Raw genomic sequence first — 21,050 nt, forward strand, 5'->3', positions numbered from 1 at the left:
ATACTGAGGGTAAAGGAAGAAATTCTTTCCTTAAGACCTATATGATTCTCTTAATAATGTGTTTCCTACTGTGACCACACACACAACACGTATCTGTATATTAGAGTGCTTAATTACTTTGGTAGCTTTGTCTTTTGCTTAATTTGGCAAACCGATCGCCTCATAGAATGCCAATGAAATCAAAGCATTTAGCAATCAGACAACTTGGCAATATTTTGATCACACAGGCATTTTTCATTTCCTTCTCTTTCTTATACAAGCAAAAATACCCCTGGGTTGGAAAATTCACAAGACTTTAGAATAAAAATCTCTGCTAGATTCTCTCAGAAATGAAAATTAAATGACAGGTGTAAATGATTGCTCTCTCTACAGTGTCTAATGGTCTCATGTATTTTTTCTTTAAACAAAATTAACCATAACTTCTCCTCACGATGCCTCAACAGCTGTCTTTGACTTCTGGTGCCCACTGAACTCTAGTAAGGACAGAGCATGTGTGGGGGCAAGGAGGGAGTACCAAGTGTCAATCTTAGGCGCCCCAGCAAAAACAGCAGGGTGCCCAGATACCATCTTGATGAAATAGAGAGCGGCTTCTAGTACTTTGATGTTTGTCATGAATACCTGTATTGATTGCACGTGTATTGTTGCCTATGAAAGAACTGTGTGATAAGAAACAACCTCTTATTGTTGAAAATGAATTAGAAAATCCTTATATTGAAAGTTGTCTTTGTGAAAGCTTCTAACTTATCTATACATAAGAGAAACTTCATGACATTATCTGTCAAATAAGGTGGATGATCTAGTTCATCTTTGATTTCCCCTCCAAATTGAATACCCTTTTATCCAGTCTTTCTAACCCCGACTTTACTAGTCAACTTGCCAATCATTTCATTACAACCCTTTACAAGATTAATGGCTATAAGTCTATCTCACTGAGCCTCAGAAATAGCTGGATACTGTATATCACTCTATAGCAAAAACTGAAAGTTTTCTTGGTACACTGAAATTCCATGGAGAAATATATGGGATTGTTTTGTGGTTATTGTTAAGGTAAATGTACCTCAGATGGGTAATAAAGAAGGTATGACTAAGAAAAACATCCAATTCCAAAGCTTGAGGATATAAGGTCAATTGCCTCAGCTTTATTTTTTTCTTTCAAGAAACAATGTTTATCAAAGACAGAGCAAGGGGCTCTCCAAAGAAGGCATGAGACCTTGAAGATGCTCTCTGTTCATAGAAGCAGTACCTAGATTCTCATGAACAAATAAAACATTATTGATATTCTGAACTATTTGCATCATAAACTTTTTAAAAACACTTTCCAAATATTAATGAATAATTTGTCTGGGGACACTTTCCCATTTATGATTGAAAGTAATCCTAATTTGGGGGGAAAAACAGACCAAAAAATGCAGGGTTTACTTGTTAATATGATTTTGATTGTAATTGTTGTTTTTGACAGAACAATATGCTCTTTCAGTATCATCCTGACAAGCACTGATTCTTCCATATATAATTTGTCTTGGTCAAGATCCCAAAGTCTGAATTTTTTCTTAGTCTTCAATAAAACAATGTGAAATGTTAAAATACTTGAATCAAAGCCAGTAAATTTCAATTGTGTGTGTTTCTAAATTATAAGGATTCTATCTAGTAAAGTGAAAAAGCAAATTAAGGGGGCATACTCTTTATACTTGTTTTTAATGTACTTAGAAGTTCTGATGAACCACTAATACAGCATTCTACTCTCTCTGTTGATGCCATATTTTTGGAAATAAGGACTTAAAAATTACACATAGTACATAGCACCCAATGTATGGTAAACATAATGACACAGGAGGCCTTGGATTCTGGTGTATTTCATAGGAAATGCATATAGCAAGAAAGTACAGTGGTTAAGGCTTATCTTTCACAGCCTGATTTTGAGTTCTATTTTTAATCAATGTCTGGAGAATAAATAATTGCTTTCAAAATGAAAACAAGTGGGAGAACCTAAAACCTCACCTGAAAAATCATTGCACCCATTGGTCAGTGGCCACTGTGCATAGTTTACCTAGAAGGATATCCCTCAAATCACTTATTTTTCTAATATGCAATTGTACACATTGCCTACAAATGAATTAACTAATTCTAATATACTTTTAATCATATTCTAAATCAAGAATGTAACACAAAGAATATACAAAATGATCAGCAGAAAATTTTCAGATAATCATTTTTTTAACAAATTTACTGAGAAAAAGCTTCTGCCTCTGATTAAAATTTTGTTTCAAGAAATGTACTGGATCATCTTCTAAAGCAATTTCAAAATGGCAGCCACTACTCTGCAGGGATATGAAGGCTATGGGAAATAAACTACATGCATGTCCCATTATATCCCAAATAATCTGTGCTTTGATAAAAAAAAAATGTTTCCAGTAATGTATGTGCATCTCCTTTATCTTCTTCCAAGAATACATTTCAAAATAGTGGACACCACTCTGTAGGGAATGAAGGCTATGGGAACTATATTTACATGTCTGATTTGCTTCCATTATACCTGCAATGTTTGAAGAGATGTGCACTTAATTCATTTGCATCTTGACTTCATCAGGTAAGTTTCCATCTATGAAGCCAAACCTGGACTACCATTTCCCTATTGCACCTCCTCAGTAGCTTTTGTTGGAGTTGGACATTCAGGTTCTTTTAGGTTGTGTTCTTATTGCACATAACTCTTATTCCCTTTTATTAAATGGAATTTTCAGCTAGAATGAGAGACCAATGTGATTTTTTTTTGGTGGGGGTAGCTTTGCTCATTTTAGTTGTGTTGGTGGAGGGATCAAGGAACCTTTCAAATGTAAATAATAATAAGGTTCATGACTGTAGCCAATATCATCTTATAAACAGACATCGCCTAGGGCCTGCTAATTTTCCTTATATTGTTAACAGACTTTTCAACCTTCTTGAAATTGTTTCTAACCACAGTAATTTCCATTTTGTAAGAGGAAAAATCATCCAATTATGTAAGAGAACAAAGCCAAATTATAGTTCTTTAAATAATAAATTTTTTAAAATAATATTTTACTTGAAGACTTAACAAGTATTATTAACTTATTTTAAAAAATCAAATAAAAGCTAAGGCTACCAATATAAGAAAATATCAGGTAAATAGTTTGCATAATTCTTTTCATATATATTCTCTGTAAATTAGATTCTTCTTTCAACATATCATTTTCATAAAATTATCTGCTGGGTATTAATTTTGCCTATTGAACCCACACATTAGTGTCTGCTTTTGCCATCTTCTCCAACTTGATACAAGTTTATGAAAATCTGTATTTAGTATGGAAAAAACTTGTGAAAAGAGTTATCTTTTAACCTCTGGTTTTCTCATTGACAATTTTCATTAAATATTTTACATTAAGCTAAACGCAGAGGAAACTATTGAGTCAATTATGGAAACAGATGCAATCATATTCTTCAAATGTTTGACACACAGACAAAAGAACTTGCCATTCTTCCTCGGATCCAAATCCAAGAAAGGATTTTTTCAAAAAGGGGTATATGAGCTTATTCAATAAATTCCAGCTTTACTGTGACTCCTGTCTCCCCTGGAAATGAAGATACAGAGCCAGGTACAGTTGTGTACACCTATAATCCCAGCTATTTGAGAGGCTAAAGTCAGAGGATTCCAAATTTGAGGCCAGCCTGGCAACTTAGAAAGACCTTGTCTTAAATAAAAAGAGCTATGGATGTAACTCAGTGGTAGAGCACCCCTGAGTTTAATGCCCAGTACAAAACAAACAACAATGAAAAAAGAAATTCAGGTAGAAGAAAGGCAGAAAAATCATTCTTTAAATCTAATTTCAAAATTAATGGTTTTGAAGTGTGAAAATGTATCATCCATTGATTCAATTATGCTAAAACTGTAAGAAATTATGTCTTTGTATATTTTCTTCTGTTTTCCACAAGTGTATTTTTTCCTCCACATTTTTTTATTGGTGCATTATATTTTACATGCCTACAATATAACAAATTTGGCCAACATCCTCCCCAGCAAGACCTGTTAACTCCTACTCCAGTTTGTCATCTCTCTATTCTACTGATTTTCCTTTGCTTTTCATGTGACCACCTCCAACTTTTATATTTTATGTTTATGGAACCAGCCTAGGTATCCATCAACAGATGAATGGATAAAGAAAATGTAGTGTACATACTCTATGTAGTTTCATTTGGTCATAAAGAAAAATGAAATTATGTCATTTGCAGGAAAATAGAGGAAACTTTATGTTAATCAAAATAAGCCAAACTCAGAAGGTCAAGGGAAATATGTTTTCTCTCATCTATGTGATTATTTTACATTATTTTCATTCTATTTTGTGTTATGATTTTTAACACATACTATCCCACAGAAATACATTGTCTTTATAAATAATATAAAGAGTACATAAATCCCAGTTTGTTCTTATATTTTCACTTAATTAGACATTATATTATTTGACATTCAAATTGCTTCAATTTATACTATAAGTAACCCACAATTCACACTATAATATGCTTTACTTTTTCCTTTGGACAGAAACTACATATCCACAAATGTGTTTCACAGGATCTATATACTTGCAATTGTAAGTAACGATTTTGTCTTGGCTAGTACATGCATTTTTTGGTAGGGTCAAAGGTCTATAATCTCATAAGGTTTGTGAAGAAATCTGTAAATCTCCATGAATTAGACTAATTCCATTATACAAGTTTCTGGCTACACGTTGCAAAAAATGGTATGGCTGGGTTAAGGAGTCTGACCATTTGGTAAATTCATGGGAGATGTTTGCTCAATTGTTTTTGGCAGTGCTCATATATTCATTCCAACATCTTTTGAGCTTTTTGATGGTTTTTATTTACTTTGCATAGAAACATTGTGGTTAGAATGTAATTATACTGAAGCTTAATTTCGTTTTCCAATTAGAAAAATATTACATGCTTACATATAAGATATTCAAGAAGAAAAATAAAAATCATCACAAGAATATAACCACTGCTAATATTTGTCTATTTCCTTCCAATATTATTATTATATATTATTATTTACAAAATTGAAGTCATCTGGTATTTAAAGTTAATAAAGCAGGAAAAAATATTTTAAATATGTCCTACACTCATTTCCTTTATTAGTAAATCATCTTTACTCACATTCAATGGTTATCTAAGCCATTACATGGATGAAAATTTCTATTTTCAAAGGGCTTTTAAACATATCATTCAATTGTTTATTTAATGTCTATTATCTTGATATGGCAATATTTAATATTTTGTATATTGTTATGCATTAATATTTTCTTGGCATTAGCACATTTCTAAGTATGAATGAACAGAGATATTAAGTTCTCCTACAGTATATATTTTGATTTTCACAGTAACCTTTTTTATGATTTTGTTGATCAAAATCTATCATTTTGTTAACATGGATGGTCGAGAAAAAATAAAAACCTTAAAACAATGTCTGCATACCCAACTGAATTCATACCTCAGTTCATACCCAAATAACTGTTGAAAAAAATGAGGAAGAAAGAAAAGTATTTTTAAAAATCTATCAACCTGGAACCTAGGAGACATGACATTGGCATAAAAGGAAATCATTCTAAAGAATTGAGCATCAGCTTGGCATAGATGTTTTTACCTGCATTAACATGTAATTTTCATAATCTTATGAGGTAGATATTCGTTGATACGAATATTTTGAAGATAAGGAAGTGAAGGCATAGAAATTTAAGAACTTGATGAAGATTACATAGAGAAAAAATTTGTAAGGTTAGATTTCACTCTATAGAGTTCTTGCATTCTTATTCTTTGTTTTCTCTTTCATTTTCTTTCAAGAGAAATTTCTGAGAGTATATGTCCATCAGAGTAGATTCTTTCAGTCTAAGTAAGAATCATCCTGACCCTAGTTCAGTAAACCCACACCCAAGTCCTTGGCTATACCCATTACTTCTGTCAGGAGAAGAAGTTATAAACAGTCCTCAGGTCACGTCACCACATGCCAAATACTGATGCATGTGTGACTATACTTTCTATTCACTTCAAAGCATCAAGTTCCCAAAATGTGCTTTAAGTATGTCTATCAGTCATCAAGTCTACAATTGGAAGATTGTGCAAGTATGTGGTCAATAGAATAAAGAAGATTTATTTGGCCTTTCCTACCCACTCTTGTTAGACATAAACCCTAGAGAAAATTCTACATAACCAAGGCCAAGAGATCGTAAAATATCTCAATAGGAACACCATGAACCCACTTGTGTGCATAAACAGAGGTCACAACTTCTTTCACAATACTTGCTTTAGTGTGTCACCTTACAAATTATCTGCTATGACATCAAAATAAGAACTTTTACACTCAAAACTGAAGTAAAAGGCTAATGCCAAAGGCTAACAGTCAGTAAAAGACCACAATACTGTAAGGAAGTAAGTCAAGGAAAAAAGTTTAAAAGATACAAAGAACTGAAAACTTACACAATTACTTAAAAAAAAAACTGTCAATGTAAAAATATGATCTAGTATAAAGAACTCACAAAGCTAGGCACCAAAAAAACAACCCAATCAACGAATGGGCCAAGGACCAGAACAGACACTTCTTAGAAGAGAATATACAATCAATCAAATATATGAAAAAATGTTCACCATCTCTAGCAATCAGAGAAATGCAAATTAAAACTACTCTAAGATTACATCTCACTCCAGTCAGAATGGCAACTATTATGAGTGTTGGAGACGATGTGGGAAAAAGGTACCCTCATACATTGCTGGTGAGACTGCAAATTGGAAGCCAATATGGAAAGTAGTGTGGAGATTCCTTGGAAATCTGGGAATGGAACCAGCATTTGACCCAGCTATCCCTCTCCTCAGACTATATCCAAAGGACTTAAAAACAGCATACTACAGGGACACAGCCACATCAATGTTTATAGCAGCACAATTCACAATAGCTAAACTGTGGAGCCAACCTAGATGCCCTTAAGTGGATGAATGGATAAAAGAAATGTGGCATATATACACAATGGAATTTTACTCAGCATTAAAAGAGACTAAAATCATGGCATTTGCAGCTAAATGGATGGTGTTGGAGAAGATAATGCTAAGTGAAGTTAGCCAATCCCAGAAAAACAAATGCTGAATGTTTTCTTTTATATAAGGAGGCTGATTCATAGTGGGGTAGGTAGGGGGAGCATGGGAGGATTAGATGAATTCTAGATAGGGAAGAGGGGTGGGAGGAAAAGGGAAGGGCAGGGGATTAGCAAGGGCTGTGGAATGTGATGGACATCATTATCCAAAGTACATGTATAAAGACCCAAATTGGGTGTCAACATACTTTATATATAAATAGATATAAAAAATTATGGTATATATGTGTAATAAGAATTGTAATGCAAAAAAGTGCATGTATAAAGGCATGAATTGGTATGAACATACTCTATATACAAAGATATGAAAAATTATGCTTTATATGTGTAATAAGAATTGTAATGCATTCTACTATCATAATTTTTTTAAAAAGCAGCAATTATGTATACCCTAAAATATAATCTATTTCAAAATTTTAAAATAGAAAAGTGTTTAATATTTAAAAACAAAATAATTCTTTTATAAATAACAAGTGTAAAATGGGAAATTAAAGATCCAGTTAAAGGAAATTTGAAAAACAAAAAAAAAACAACGAAGTATTTAAAACACCCAAAGCTGTAATTGGAAATATCCTCAGTCTTAAATAAAAAAAAAAAAAACATTAAGAATATAAAAAGTGTGAAGAACTCAAGTGAAAAAGTGAGAAAGTAGTATAGCCCACTTTACAAATAAAGGTTGTTAAAAAAAGAGTTATATATTTGGAATAAGAAAAATAGTGGAATTAATAGCTCTCTGAAAAGATAACATAAAAATGCAAATTTAGGAAATAAAAATGAGGAATAAAAACAAATAGCATGTAAATCACAAATATGGAAATACTTTCTCAATAATTTCTTTTTGCTTATTACTATACAAATTGAATGGAATGTGACTTCAGGAAAAACAAAATGAAGCAAAATGGCTTTAAAATAGAAAATTTGAGTTATGGGACTATTCATAAGAATATAACAAAACGCTTCTTTTCCAAGAATTACTTATTATAAGTGACTTTCCAGTCTAAATAGTTTTGTACATAAAACATGTTTGTACATTAAAAATACAACTACACATATACCAATGTATGCCAATATGGTATGTGTATCATAGTACATATTTAATGCATAATATTATGAAATTAATAGATACACTATACAGTATGTAATGATGGTGAAAGAGATGATTACTATATCCATACATGTACGTGGACTTGAATGCATCAGACTTTCTCCAAATTTTGACAAAGGCCAAAAGATTGAGAAAACTGTTTTGTGCCTTCACTTTCTATGACCAGCCTTAAATCACCTAAAGGGACATGCTGAAAATTGTTAAAGCCATTTCTTCCAGCATTAGCAGTTACATCCTACCTCTAAAAATGTGAACTTTGCAGTTCCTTTTAAGAGAATTGCCAGAATTCTGTGTTCCATTTCTCAGATGAAGAAGGGATGATGTCTTTTCACATTGAGACACATGTGACAGGGAATTCAGATAACCTTTCATAGATCCCATGGCATCTATCCTTAAGAAGTTCAAACCTGGGAACAATAAAAGATCAAAAACTCCCACAGGTACATGCCTGAAACACGTAGATTGAAGAGACGTAATTGGGTAGAAGTGTTATGTGCTGTGCTTGTCTTACAGTCAAGATGTGTAAGCCCCTTCCCCTGGGGGTATCTGAGGCAAGAAGGGTGACTTGGAGGAGAGAGGCTGGGTGGTGATCCAGGGTTAGGGAGGATGCTAGAGGAGAGAGAGGCTGAAGAGGTGTCGGCTCTGTCAGGTATGGGTTCTCCAACTTCCAAAAACGCTTCAGCAAAGAAAGCTCATGCCCTTGTTCAACTGCTTCATTCAAAGGATGGAAGACCATCATTGAAAATTTAAATAATATTTCTCCTAATGGAAAATCCACATTTTAAACTTGTCACATCCCCAGTTTCATTCATACATATTATGCCATTAAATAAAAGACATACTAGGAATAGTTTTGCAAAATATAAGAGAAGAGTCAGGACCGTTTTGGAAAAATAAAGCCATATGAAGATAATGAGGAAGAAATTACAATGCAACCCAAGATATGCTGCATTTATTATAGGTAATTGGGTCAGATATAAAAAGAAATAAAACAGCTCAGAAATACACTTATAAATGAAAAAATCAGAAATTAAAAGCATTTTTAAATAAAATTTAATTTTCTTGTTAAAACATTACTACGCCAGGGTGTGATGGCACACACCTGTAATCCCAGCAGCTCAAGAGGATGAGACAGGAGGACTGAAAATTCGAAGCCAACCTCATTAAGCAGCTCTGTGAGATCCTGTCTCTAAAATACAAAATAGGGCTGGGGATTTGGCTCAGTGGTTGAGTGCCCTGGAGCTCAATCCCCAGTACCTGCCTCCCTCAAAAAATGTTACTATCGTATTGGCCACCTTGGTCTCTATCTCATAATGTATATTATGATATCGGTGTATTGAATTGTTACAGAAAAGAGTACAAGAGTTAAATAAAGCCACACTCAAAGCAAAGAAAATCTAGAGGAAATATAAATAAGGCAAGAACATTCTAGGAATGGAAGCAAAGCAAGGGAAAACTCCAAAATGAACCCAACTGATAGGAATAAGTGTCAATTTTGATATTTTTAAAAAACCTAAGGTTAATGATGAAATTGTAGTAATGTTTACAACATTAATGAGAAAATAGACTATCCCAAACAAAAAGTTTCAACAGATGAAACAATGAACACCCAAATATTAGTTATTTTGACAAGTATAAATTCTTGTATAGTATGTGCTGTGTGTCATTCTAGAAGCCGGGGATGTAGCAAAGAACAAAATGACAAAATGTGAAGCCTCAATGAGGATCATAGAGGAATTATAGCCAAATGACTTGAGCAGGAAAATTATCTGCACAATGTGAATGTGAGTATTGTCTTTTGTAAGTCAAAGTGGTTAAATCATGATACTTTACAGGGTTTCATAGAAAGTTCTCTCATTATAAGGTAGAAACAGTTTTGGATATTGTTCCTAGTTTATATTGAATTAAAGATACACAATGACACTGATAATTTCGTAATGTAAAAATAAATTTATATATCATGTTTTTCCCATCTTTTCTCTGTGAGTGAGAAAGACAAATATAGTAACAATGGAAAGATGACTAAAAGTGCAGCAAAGATAAACAAATTATGAACAAAGAGTAGTATGCACTAGCATCAAACTATTAAATATCATTCTTTAAAATAAATTGATTGCTCTAGAAAAAAGTTCTTCATGTAAACCATTGGAATGAAACATCAAACTATTAACAATGGTTATTTCTCCCTAGTAAGATGTTGAGGATTTTATATAATTTTGATATGTTCTACTTTTTATAATGGGCTTTTTTTTTTTTACTTTTTATATTCAGAAAGTGTGTCATATAAAATTTTCAACAGTCCAACTTGGGGAACTCATTTCAATATTCCTGGGGAAGTAATGACTGCTTCCTACCCTCACAATCCTAATTAGTGTGATGTTTTATAGTGTTCCTTTGAGGGGATTTGCCGTTTAGTCTTGGGCATGCCTCTTTGGTTTGATTAACTGAAGCTTCTGTTCTGCTTCTCTGCATTGCAGTTATTTGTTGTGGAGGAGGCTACAAGAAGCAGGATGATGTTATTATATCCTCCCTTGAGGCCTCCTATTTTCCAGAGATTAGACATATTTGCTCAGTAGCACCATGTTGCTGTAACAATTTCCCTCTCATTTCCTTTACACCCAGGGGCAAGTGGCAACTTTGCTGTCACTCTCCAACTCAGAAAGCTGATGCATCCTCCGTCCCTTATTTAATACTTGACAGATAATTCCCAGAATCAAACCATCCATGAAAACTCTTGGCCTCCGGCAAACTGCAGAACTATATAATTTCAACATCCTAGGAGCCCAGGATGGATTTGAGGAGGTTCAAATTTTCTGGAAAAAGAAATCACATGGGATACGGAGCTGGTTCCTAGAATTCTATTTGTCATTAATTAAAAGACATTAATTAGTGCTGTTCTCTAAAATGAAGCTGCCATGTGTATTCCTGCTCTTTGACTGGGTGAAGTCTGATTACAGAGAACACAGGGAGTAAAGCAGCCAGCCATCAAGTATCAGAGCCCATAGGACATGATGGAAACAATTTGTGCTGCTCAACAACCATGATGCTTTTAGTGTGGTGACAGAGCAGTGGCTTCACCTTGATAGCTCATGGACATGTCCTCAAACCTGAGAGGATCAAGTTTTTTCCTGTACAGAGTAGCTAGATTGACTGAGGGTGTAAAGTAATTCTCTGTACATATATATGCCCCCATATGTAAACATGTTCTTATGTTTGCTTCCTCTCTTCACTTTTTTCCATAGTCATATATTGAGTGTTTCCTTTGTGTGAGATCACATTTTAAGAGCTGGATACACAATAGCAAATAAAGCAGACAAGGTCCTTGTTGTCATGGGCTATAAATCTGTAGAGGAGACAATGAATCAGCAATCAGCTATTGCCATTTTGGCTTGTGATTGAAAAACCTAAGGAAACACGGAGTATGTGGTTTGTCACTGAAGTCGGGAGAGCTATTTTAGACTGAGTGGAAAAGCCAGTTCTGAGGAGACACCGACCTAGGACCAAATAATGAAAATGAGTCACACAGTCAGAGACCAGGTAGAGACAATCAAAGTAGAAGCATGAAGCCTCAAAGTGGGAGAAAGGTACAGGCTGAATGGGCAAACAATGTAATGTAGGGGCTTAGAGATGATATGAAGGATGGATATTAAGTGAAATGAAGCATCATTGGAGGGTTTTAAGGAAAAGAATTTTCTGCTCAGGGTTTCTTTAAAAACATGACTCTGTTTTCCATGTAGAAGATAGCTTCAGGGTGGTAAGAGCTGATGAAGTAAAAGCTGTTGCAAGAACAGGCAAGACGGCTTGTTGAACTGGGACATATGCAAACAGTTACACGTAAGGAAAAGAAAATGATTCCCTTAGCATTTTACAGTGAAGTCTTCTCATGCTTTATCTCAAATCATCTTAAGGGTCCCTTCCAATTCTAAAAATCTTGTGGTTAATAATTTATGACCCTAGGGGGACTCAACAATAACTTCCATTTTCCAAAATCATAACACATTTGACAGTGATATTGCACCATCTATATCTTTTCTAGTATACGTGCCTTTTAAAGGCTTTCAGAATTTAAATTTCACAGAATGACTCAAGGCAGCTTACATATTTTTTTCTGTTTCAGATGCTCAGATTAATTTTTAATTGGAATTCTCTCTTTATAATAAAAATTCAAATTATGCTTTTAATGTCATAGTCTTTGTGTTGGAATGCATGGGTGGCTTCTCAGACAGGATGTGATGATAATACATGTAAGACAGCTGATATGTTGTGATATGGGTAATAAAGGTAATATTGAAAAATAGAATTTAAGAATTATTCGCCTATTGTTCAAAGCAATTGATGTTTGGCAAAAACTTGATGATTTTTTAAATTAATAAAATAGAAGTGGTCCCAACCTGCATGGCTTACAGTAAGTTTCTAAGATAAAATGAATAAAGCAATAAGCACATCTCTGTGTGTGTATACATGTATGTTAATAAGTGTGATGAAGGATAGCTACAGGTTGCAATGATAGCAGGGGCGGTATGCTTTGCCCTTATTAAGATGGATTAGTAATACCTTCCTCAGGGGGACATGTTTAATCCCATACGTGGTGGTGCTGAGAATGGGAGCAGGCTGGCAATGCAGGTGGAATAATCAAACACAGAATTTTGTAGTTTAGAAAACATCTTCAGCCATTCAGGGAAGAGAGAGGAAGACAATGAGGCTGCAAGCAAATGGGTAAGTGAACCTGAAGAACAGACAAGATTGAAAGCATGGTAGAGTTCTGAAGAAACAGTAAGTTCAAGAGCATATGAAAGACACAAGAGGGCCTGAGGAGAAAAACATTCAGATTTAGTTAGCCACCCCGCCATCCCACCCCACACAAAAAAATTACTATGAATTTTACACAAAGAATAGAAAAGGTAAGAATTAGAAAAGTATAGACTGATTAGGGGGTTATTTCATGATTGGGGAAGAAATGACACCTGCCTGACTTATCTGGACATGGAATACATGGGAGAAGTGACAAAGATGCATTCAGGAGACAGAATTAAAGACATTAGGCTGGTTTGATATGAGGTGAGAAAGAGAAAGAATGAATAACTCCTTGGATCCCAACTTTAGTAATGGTGGAGTAGGTGCCACTTTAACAGAAAAGGAAGACTGAGAGAAACGGTTTTCCAGGAAAAATCAGCAATGATTTATTGCACAAGGCTTCAGATCAGTAATTCCTAAGTGTCAGAGAATACTTAAAGGAGCATGAAGAGAGAGTTAAGCTAAACAATATGTTGGTGTTGGCAAAAGAGGGTGAGAACTGGGTTCCATTTAGGCAGTTAAAAATGTAAGGAAAAAAATCTAACACCAGAACCCTAAGTATAGAACACCATCATTTTCCAGAAAATGGCAAACACCACTATGACTGAGGCAGGGAGAGGAAACCAGGGAGACTGAAAAGTATAAGGAGGTTGAAGAGAAGGCAGGCCTAACGCAGAGGAGGAAGAGGGTCACAGAGGCAATGGTGATGGGAACTGTGACAACCACAGATACTTTTTAACCACTCTGCACTAGTGCACAGGCCAGGTTGTACAATAGTAATGTATATCCAAATTTTCAACAGTTTCAAGCATAGTTGGTACATTTCTCACTCATGATTCATTGTTTCTGGTAAGTTGAGTGCTTTATTTTGCACTGGTCTTCCCAGTGATGATTGAGAAGCCATCAAGTGGGGAACTACCAGTCATCACAGGAAAAAAGTATGTGACAAAGTGCATCCTTGTCCTAAAGCCTCTGACATGAAGTTAACAATATGTCTTCACTCATGTTTTATTGGTCTAGGCAATAAAACACATGACCTTACCTAATAAGTGGCTGAGAAAGGGCAATCCAATCATGTTCCTAGAAAAGCTGAAAATGTTTGGGAGACCCACTAGTGTTTAGCTATTTGTCACATTTTAATTGATCTCATTTAATCTCAATATACTGTGAAATAGGTACTATTTTTTTCTTCCTATTTTATAAGAAAACCTAAATTTAGAAAGGCTTAGCAACATCTGTTTTAGAGAAGCTAGGGCAGACGGTTATAGCTGGGCATGAAGGTGCATGCCTATAATCCCAGTGGCTTTGGAGACTGCAGCAGGAGGATGATGAGTTCAAAGCCAGCCTCAGCAACTTAGTGAGGCCCTGTGCAACTTAGCAAGACCCTGTCTCAAAACAAATTATGAGAAAAGTCTGGGGACATGGCTCAGTAGATAAATGCTCCTAGGATTAATCCCCATTACTAATAATAATAAGTCACAATCTTAATTCAGATCATATGACCCATGTGATGAACATAGATAGCTCTACATGTTGGCCATATGAGGGATCTCTACTATCTTCTAAGCAACACGAAGGCATTAAAATATGAGGACTGGTATAGTGAGATTTACATTTTAAGAAGTAGTATATATAAACTTTAATACTCAGATATTCACATAAGTTGGCCTCATAAATATTTATCCATCATCAATTCATCTCAATTTTTAAGAAGCATCAATCTTCTGGAATATGAAAACTTAATCCCTAGTCAATTTTAAGTTATTATTTTCATTGATGAGAACTGGAAGGGTAGAAAATTATTAGCTTAAAATGATTAAAATCTACTGATGCTTATACCTACTGAGACAATATTAATTTTATGATTTCCTCTGACAGTATTAACAGGTCCCCAACAAGATTGCCGTTTTGGTTGCTAGGAATAAATGTGGCAGGGGTGTTGTCAGTCAGTGTCCTGAGCAGAGATAGTGGGTGGATAACCCTCTAGTGGTCTCCTTCCTCTGGGTCTATGCCTGCCCTCTTGGAGAAACTTTTTTCCAATTTGTAAGAATTGATCTTATTGGAAACTTGCTGTATAGTCAACAGTGACCCTCCTGTCATACTTTGACTATTTTGCAGAATAACTTAGAGACTATTTAAAAGGAAAAAAATAAACAATATTTAAAAGCAAAAAAAAAAAGTGTTTGCTAGGAAACTTGAATGAACAGGCTCAGAATCTCAAAACAAGTTAGGATTTGCTTTAAAATTTTCTAGATCCTGTGTTTTTCTCTGCAGTTCCTTTGATACTTCGAAATTCTAATTTTGCAACTATCTATAAATTGCAGAGTGTTAGCAAATTCATATTCTCCTTCAAGTCTTTACACTGAATAGATTCTCAGACAAGAAAATTATCTATATAACATGTTAGAATGGATGGTGAATCTGAATAGATGGATGTCCCTTTAATAAAGCACTGTCTTTAGTGGTTGCATTAATTATTGCTATCAGTACCATTAAGGTGACTAAAAACTTGTTTACATTAATAGCTAGGAAGGAAATAAAAATGTTCCCTACATAAGTATCTTCTCATTAGCCAGTTCTCAGAGGAAGCAGAAATGTTTCAGATATGCTTGGTGTACAAGGGTCAAAAAGAAAAAAGGTACTAAAACTTTATTAAATACCTACTTTATAGTAGTACTAAAAGCAGTAGTTAAATTAATTTATGTGTGTCACTTTTGGAGGAACTGCCATAAGCTCAAAATGCAATTTTAATTATGCATAATATTGATATATAAATATAATCATGAAATGTAAAATTCCACTGATGAGAGACTATCAGACATTTTGCCTTGAACTCTGGCCATTTTTTTCTTCAGAATTAAGAATGCCGGTCCTGAAGGTTAGGATTTTTCAGAGGTGAGTGGAAAAGTGTTGAAGGCTTTTCTGAAGGGGAGAGGGCAAGCAAGGAAAAGCCTCCCAGAAACCAGAGAGGAGGGTGGGAGTTTAAGGGTGCCACAAGAGGCTGCGGTGCACTTTGCCTTCAAGAAACCAAAGGGGTTGGAGCTTAGCTGGGTGTTGGCCTTTTGGGTGCTCATGAAGGTTCAACTCTTACTCCCTTAGCTTGAGTCCAGTGTTGGTTTGTAAGAGGTCAGACCTTGGTGAGCAAAGTTCTGAGAACTTCTAGAAGATAGTCTGGCCTGACATGCCACAGAGCATCATGTACCATGAAGTAATGGTAAACTGCAGCAGACCCAAAGCTGGGCCTTTCTCATGGTTCCCTTGCTCTTTGATACTGTGGGCTTCCCAGTGGTCCAAATAATGGGAGAAAAACTACTGAAGTTTCAATATGAATGGACTTAGCTTTGACCTTGGCAATATAGGGCTAGATTTATTGTATTATTGTTTGAAATAAAGTGTGTGTGTGTATACACACATATATACACATATTTTTAAAATATTATACTTTGTAATTATATAATTAATAGCTGATAAATAAACATTAAATATTTCCTGCAACCCTATGAGGAAGATGTTGCTACAGCTACTATATAGATAAGGAAGTCAAGGCTCAGAAAAAATTCCTGATAGTCACAGATTACATATAGCTGGTAAGTGTCATTGTGAGGATTGAAACCAACATTTCTTTTTCTCCTCTTCTCTTGCTAAATATTTCTTGATATATTTAGGAATATATCAAGTGTGTATCTTTGGTATGCACACACATGTTTATACAAACATCTTCCACCTTTATGGAAGACCTTCCCACTCTCCCTATAATCCATTCTCATGTTGAAGTAGGACAGAGGAGGCTGGACACTGAGAAACAGTAGGCAGCAGTTTTATTGACTGCAGCCAACTTCAAAAGGAGGGCTTTTTTTGCCTCCATCAAGTCACCCTCTGAACCCCGAGTTCAGAATATTTTAGAACTTTATAGCCAGTGTATAAGGGGAGGAGCTCAGAGGCTCACAATCGGTAAAAGTTCACACTGAAGCAGTTTTTCACTGTCCGGGACACCCAATTCCGGTCAAGAACGCTCTGTGAAAATCAGTGTTTGGAAAAGGTAGAGTCCCTCTCCCATTTCTTCCCAGCACTTGCTCCTCAGGACCTGACCATAGTCCTTTGAGATGCAAAGACCCAGTCTGGAGGCTCTGAGTCTGACTCTATATGTACACCCTCCACCTGAAAACACTGTTGTTGAAATTCTTGTTGATAGTCTAGGAACAATTATGTAAGGGTCTATGCAGAAGCTCAGTTATGGGAAGGGGGTCTCTGGCCTACTTCAATATTCTCATTTGAGCCCTTTTTCCTTTTTGTTTCTGAATGCATGTCTTCATTTCTCTCCATTCATATAGAACTACAGATGTCTTTTTTTTTTCAGGTAAGTAAATTTTGCTTACAGGTACACACTAATATGGCAATTGTTTGTCCTAGTTTGTCTATGATCATCCTAGTTTTAGAATGCCAGTCCTGGGACAGCTGGGACATCTGGTCACCTGAAGTTCACTGAAGCCACCCAACTAAGAAGTGGAGTTGGGATGTCATAATGTAAAAAGGCACATGACAATTCACACAGAAGATAAATACAGAATTAAGTTTAGACTATCCAAATTCAGGCAGAAAAAAATTGAAAAATAACCCAAGAAATAACAATGTGCTATTTAAAAGAAATTTACTCAGGGAAGAGTCAAGATAACTATATTATTCTTAAAATTGAGAAAATTACTTCTATGTATAAAAGAAGGTTAACCTCACTGGGCAGAACAAAAATATTTTATAAAATGTTTCATATGTGTAATTGGCATATTTGCCCATACATGTATACATATATGGAGAAGAATGCATTTTTACCTAAATTACATATCAGTCTTCTTTGTTATCTCATGTTTGTTATTAATGTATTGTACTTCAAGAAATATACATCTATATTAGAATTTGTAAAGGCTGAACAGCATTCCATCTTATGGAACTGTTTATAGTCTAGTAAGCTAAGAAAATACTCTGGAACCAAATAGTCCTTTTGACTTTGGGCAAGCTAATTAATAGCTCTGGGGCTCAGATGGAGGAATTAAATGACTTCATGCCAGTGCTTATAGATGTACATGGTCCAAGATAATTTATGGTATATTTATTATGATGGAAGTTATCATTTAAAATATGAATTTTATCAATGCTTTTATAAGTTCAATTATTCCTTTTAAAGTAACCTGAAATCAAGTAAAAATTATGCTTATCAGCATTTTCTTTATAACTTATGTACTAGAAGACAATAAAAACAATCAAAATCAAAGCCCTTCCAGACACTTAAACTGAAAACTGTGTCCTTCACATTCAGTATACTGATATCCTAAATAATTTGAGAATATATGTAAACATAATATTCATGCAGATCCCCAAATTAATCAAGTAAGCATTGTACCTTTCTCTCAATTCTTGTGTAATCACAACTATGACACAGTGGAATAAAATTTAATTGACTCTTTAAGATAGGATTCCAAAGAATGACTAAAAAATGTCTGTATATTCTTAGTTCCTATTAATCTACAAGGGGGCAAAATCTAGCTTTTATTGGATTAATACTAGAAATTTGACTTCATAAAAGGCCATACCTGGAATTACCTATCTAAGCCTCCATTGTCGAGGTTAATATTTCTCAGCTTCACAGTACTCACAAGTGATTTTGCCAAGATCATGTAACTATTCTAGGGAAACCCACATTTTTACAGCATGGAAAGCTGCATGTTCTCAAGATTTCTGGAGCCATCCCTCAATGTATTCTCTACTTCAAGAAGTATGGAACTGTTCCAAATCCTCTGAGGTTTTGATGGGAAAAAGTGAATGATTCTCTTGGGCAAACATAGCCCTCCCCAACTCTCCATAATTTAGTCTCTGATTTTTTATTTTGTTTCCTGTATTCTGGGTATTACTTCACTCATACTACACTATCCTGGCACTTTATTGTAAACAAACAACAACAAAAAAAAATCCCACTTTTATCCCATATTCTTTTTTTTAATATTTATTCTTTTTAGGTATACATGACTGTCGAGTGTATTTTGCCATGTTATACATACATGGACCTGGAGCATTTTTAACACAAGGTTGTTGGTCAAGATCCACTTTTACTTATAATCTGAAGCTAAGAAATAAGCATTTTCAATAAAGAATAGGAGGTAAATTTGCATTTAATATCAGATACCATTCTTGTATAGAATTATTAGCCATCATAGAAACATTCTCAATGGCCTTTGGCTTTCTTATAATTCCACATAAATCCTTTGCCTACCGAGTCATTTTCCTGCTTTCCTACTTTGTCTCACTGTTATCCAGTAAGTCTTCTATTTTACTTCCCTTTTTTTAATGAACCTCCGCCTCTTCCAACCTAGCCTGCCCTTCAGCATTTTTAATAATTTTTTATACATTATGAATTCCTCCTTTGGATGCTTTACTTTTTATACTCTAAGAAATGCATATTCCCCCTGACCCACCCCCCCAAAAAAATAAGAGCACCTTACTTCAATTTTAACAACTGTCCTTAAAGACCAAACTTTGATAGTTAATGTTTATGTAGGATTTTTACTTCCTATGATACTTGAAACAATGTATTGATTCTTGAGGATAATTCTGGAGTCAGATTAAAAAACATGGTTCCCCAGCAGAAGAATGCTCTTTCCTCATTTTGTGAGGATACAGATGTAGTTTCCTAGGAACCAAGATATGCATCCTTGGCTACTTTTTAGTAGCTACCCCCAAAGCAGTAAAGTCAAAGAAAAAAGCTGCAAGGTATTATGGAACTGTCACAATTCTAGTATGGGCCCCAAGGTGTCTCTATCATCTCTGATTGTTATAGAAAAGATTCTCTTTTGCTAACAGTATGTGAATCATACTGAGAGCACAACAGATCAGGGAAGGAAAAATGCATGCATGTGCTCTTCTACACCCCTGTTTCTTCTGCCTGAGTCTAACCCACTAAGGCACTGCCATGTTTTCAGGTCAGGTTCAGAGCCACATGTGGAAATAAACTTGGAGGTTCAAGGGCATAGGACTCAGTAGGTACATGGATCTTTATTTCCTTCTCTTTTCTTCTGTGGGATAACACTCAAGGTATGGGTGTGTTTAGTTTCCACCAATACTCCGGTTATCCCATTGCCTGTTTCCCAGGCATGATGATTCCAGCCATTTACACCATTGCTGACCTCCTCATTATGATCTTTACTCTCACTTCACATATATAGGTTTGCTGGCTTGCCTATATTCTCACTCAAGTCTAACTTAGAATCACATCTTATTTTCACCTTTTATCTGCCTTAATATACCTTTGAGAGATCTTCCCCATGAGGCTCCAATGACAGTGCTCCACCATGAAGCTACTGCACCATGAACTTTGAAGTCTCTTACATGAATTGGCTCATAAGATCTACCAGTCCTTATGAGTGGTAAAGCATTGGGGGAGAAGTTGGGTTGTATTTCTATGTAAATATTTCTGACAAACTGTCTAAGGCAATTTCAAAAGAAAGGAATCTGCACTATATAAGATGAGAATAAATGTCTTATTTTTTTCTCATTTTAAATAAATATTCTATTTAATACCTAATTTTGCATTCTGTGTCTTAAAGAGTTCTCCTCAAATTGTACAAGTTTCAGGGCCCATACACCTGGGTAAGCCCTTGACACTTATATACAGATTGTTCTGATAACTTTCAAGCAGAAAGAATTAAAGCTTCCCTAAGCACTTGCAAAATTTATGGTGAATTTTCTGAAGTAAAAAATTCAAATTCATTGAAATTATCTGTCACCTGGAGAAGTACTATCTAAGAATTAGAATATATACCAGGTGTAAAGTAGAATGATGAGGTCCTCGGAACTCATTCTCTTCTGAAAGGAGGACACATATGATTTTTTCATGATTGTATCCCAGTTTCAATGATATTCCTGGCAAAATTGGTGTTTTTTAATCATTTGTATAATAAATGAACTAATAGGTGAATATAAAAGCTATAACTTCATAAAATTTCTGAAAGAAGGAA

This window comes from Spermophilus citellus (genome assembly GCF_964194105.1).
Source record: "Spermophilus citellus genome assembly, chromosome: 15".
Lineage (NCBI taxonomy): Eukaryota > Metazoa > Chordata > Mammalia > Rodentia > Sciuridae > Spermophilus > Spermophilus citellus.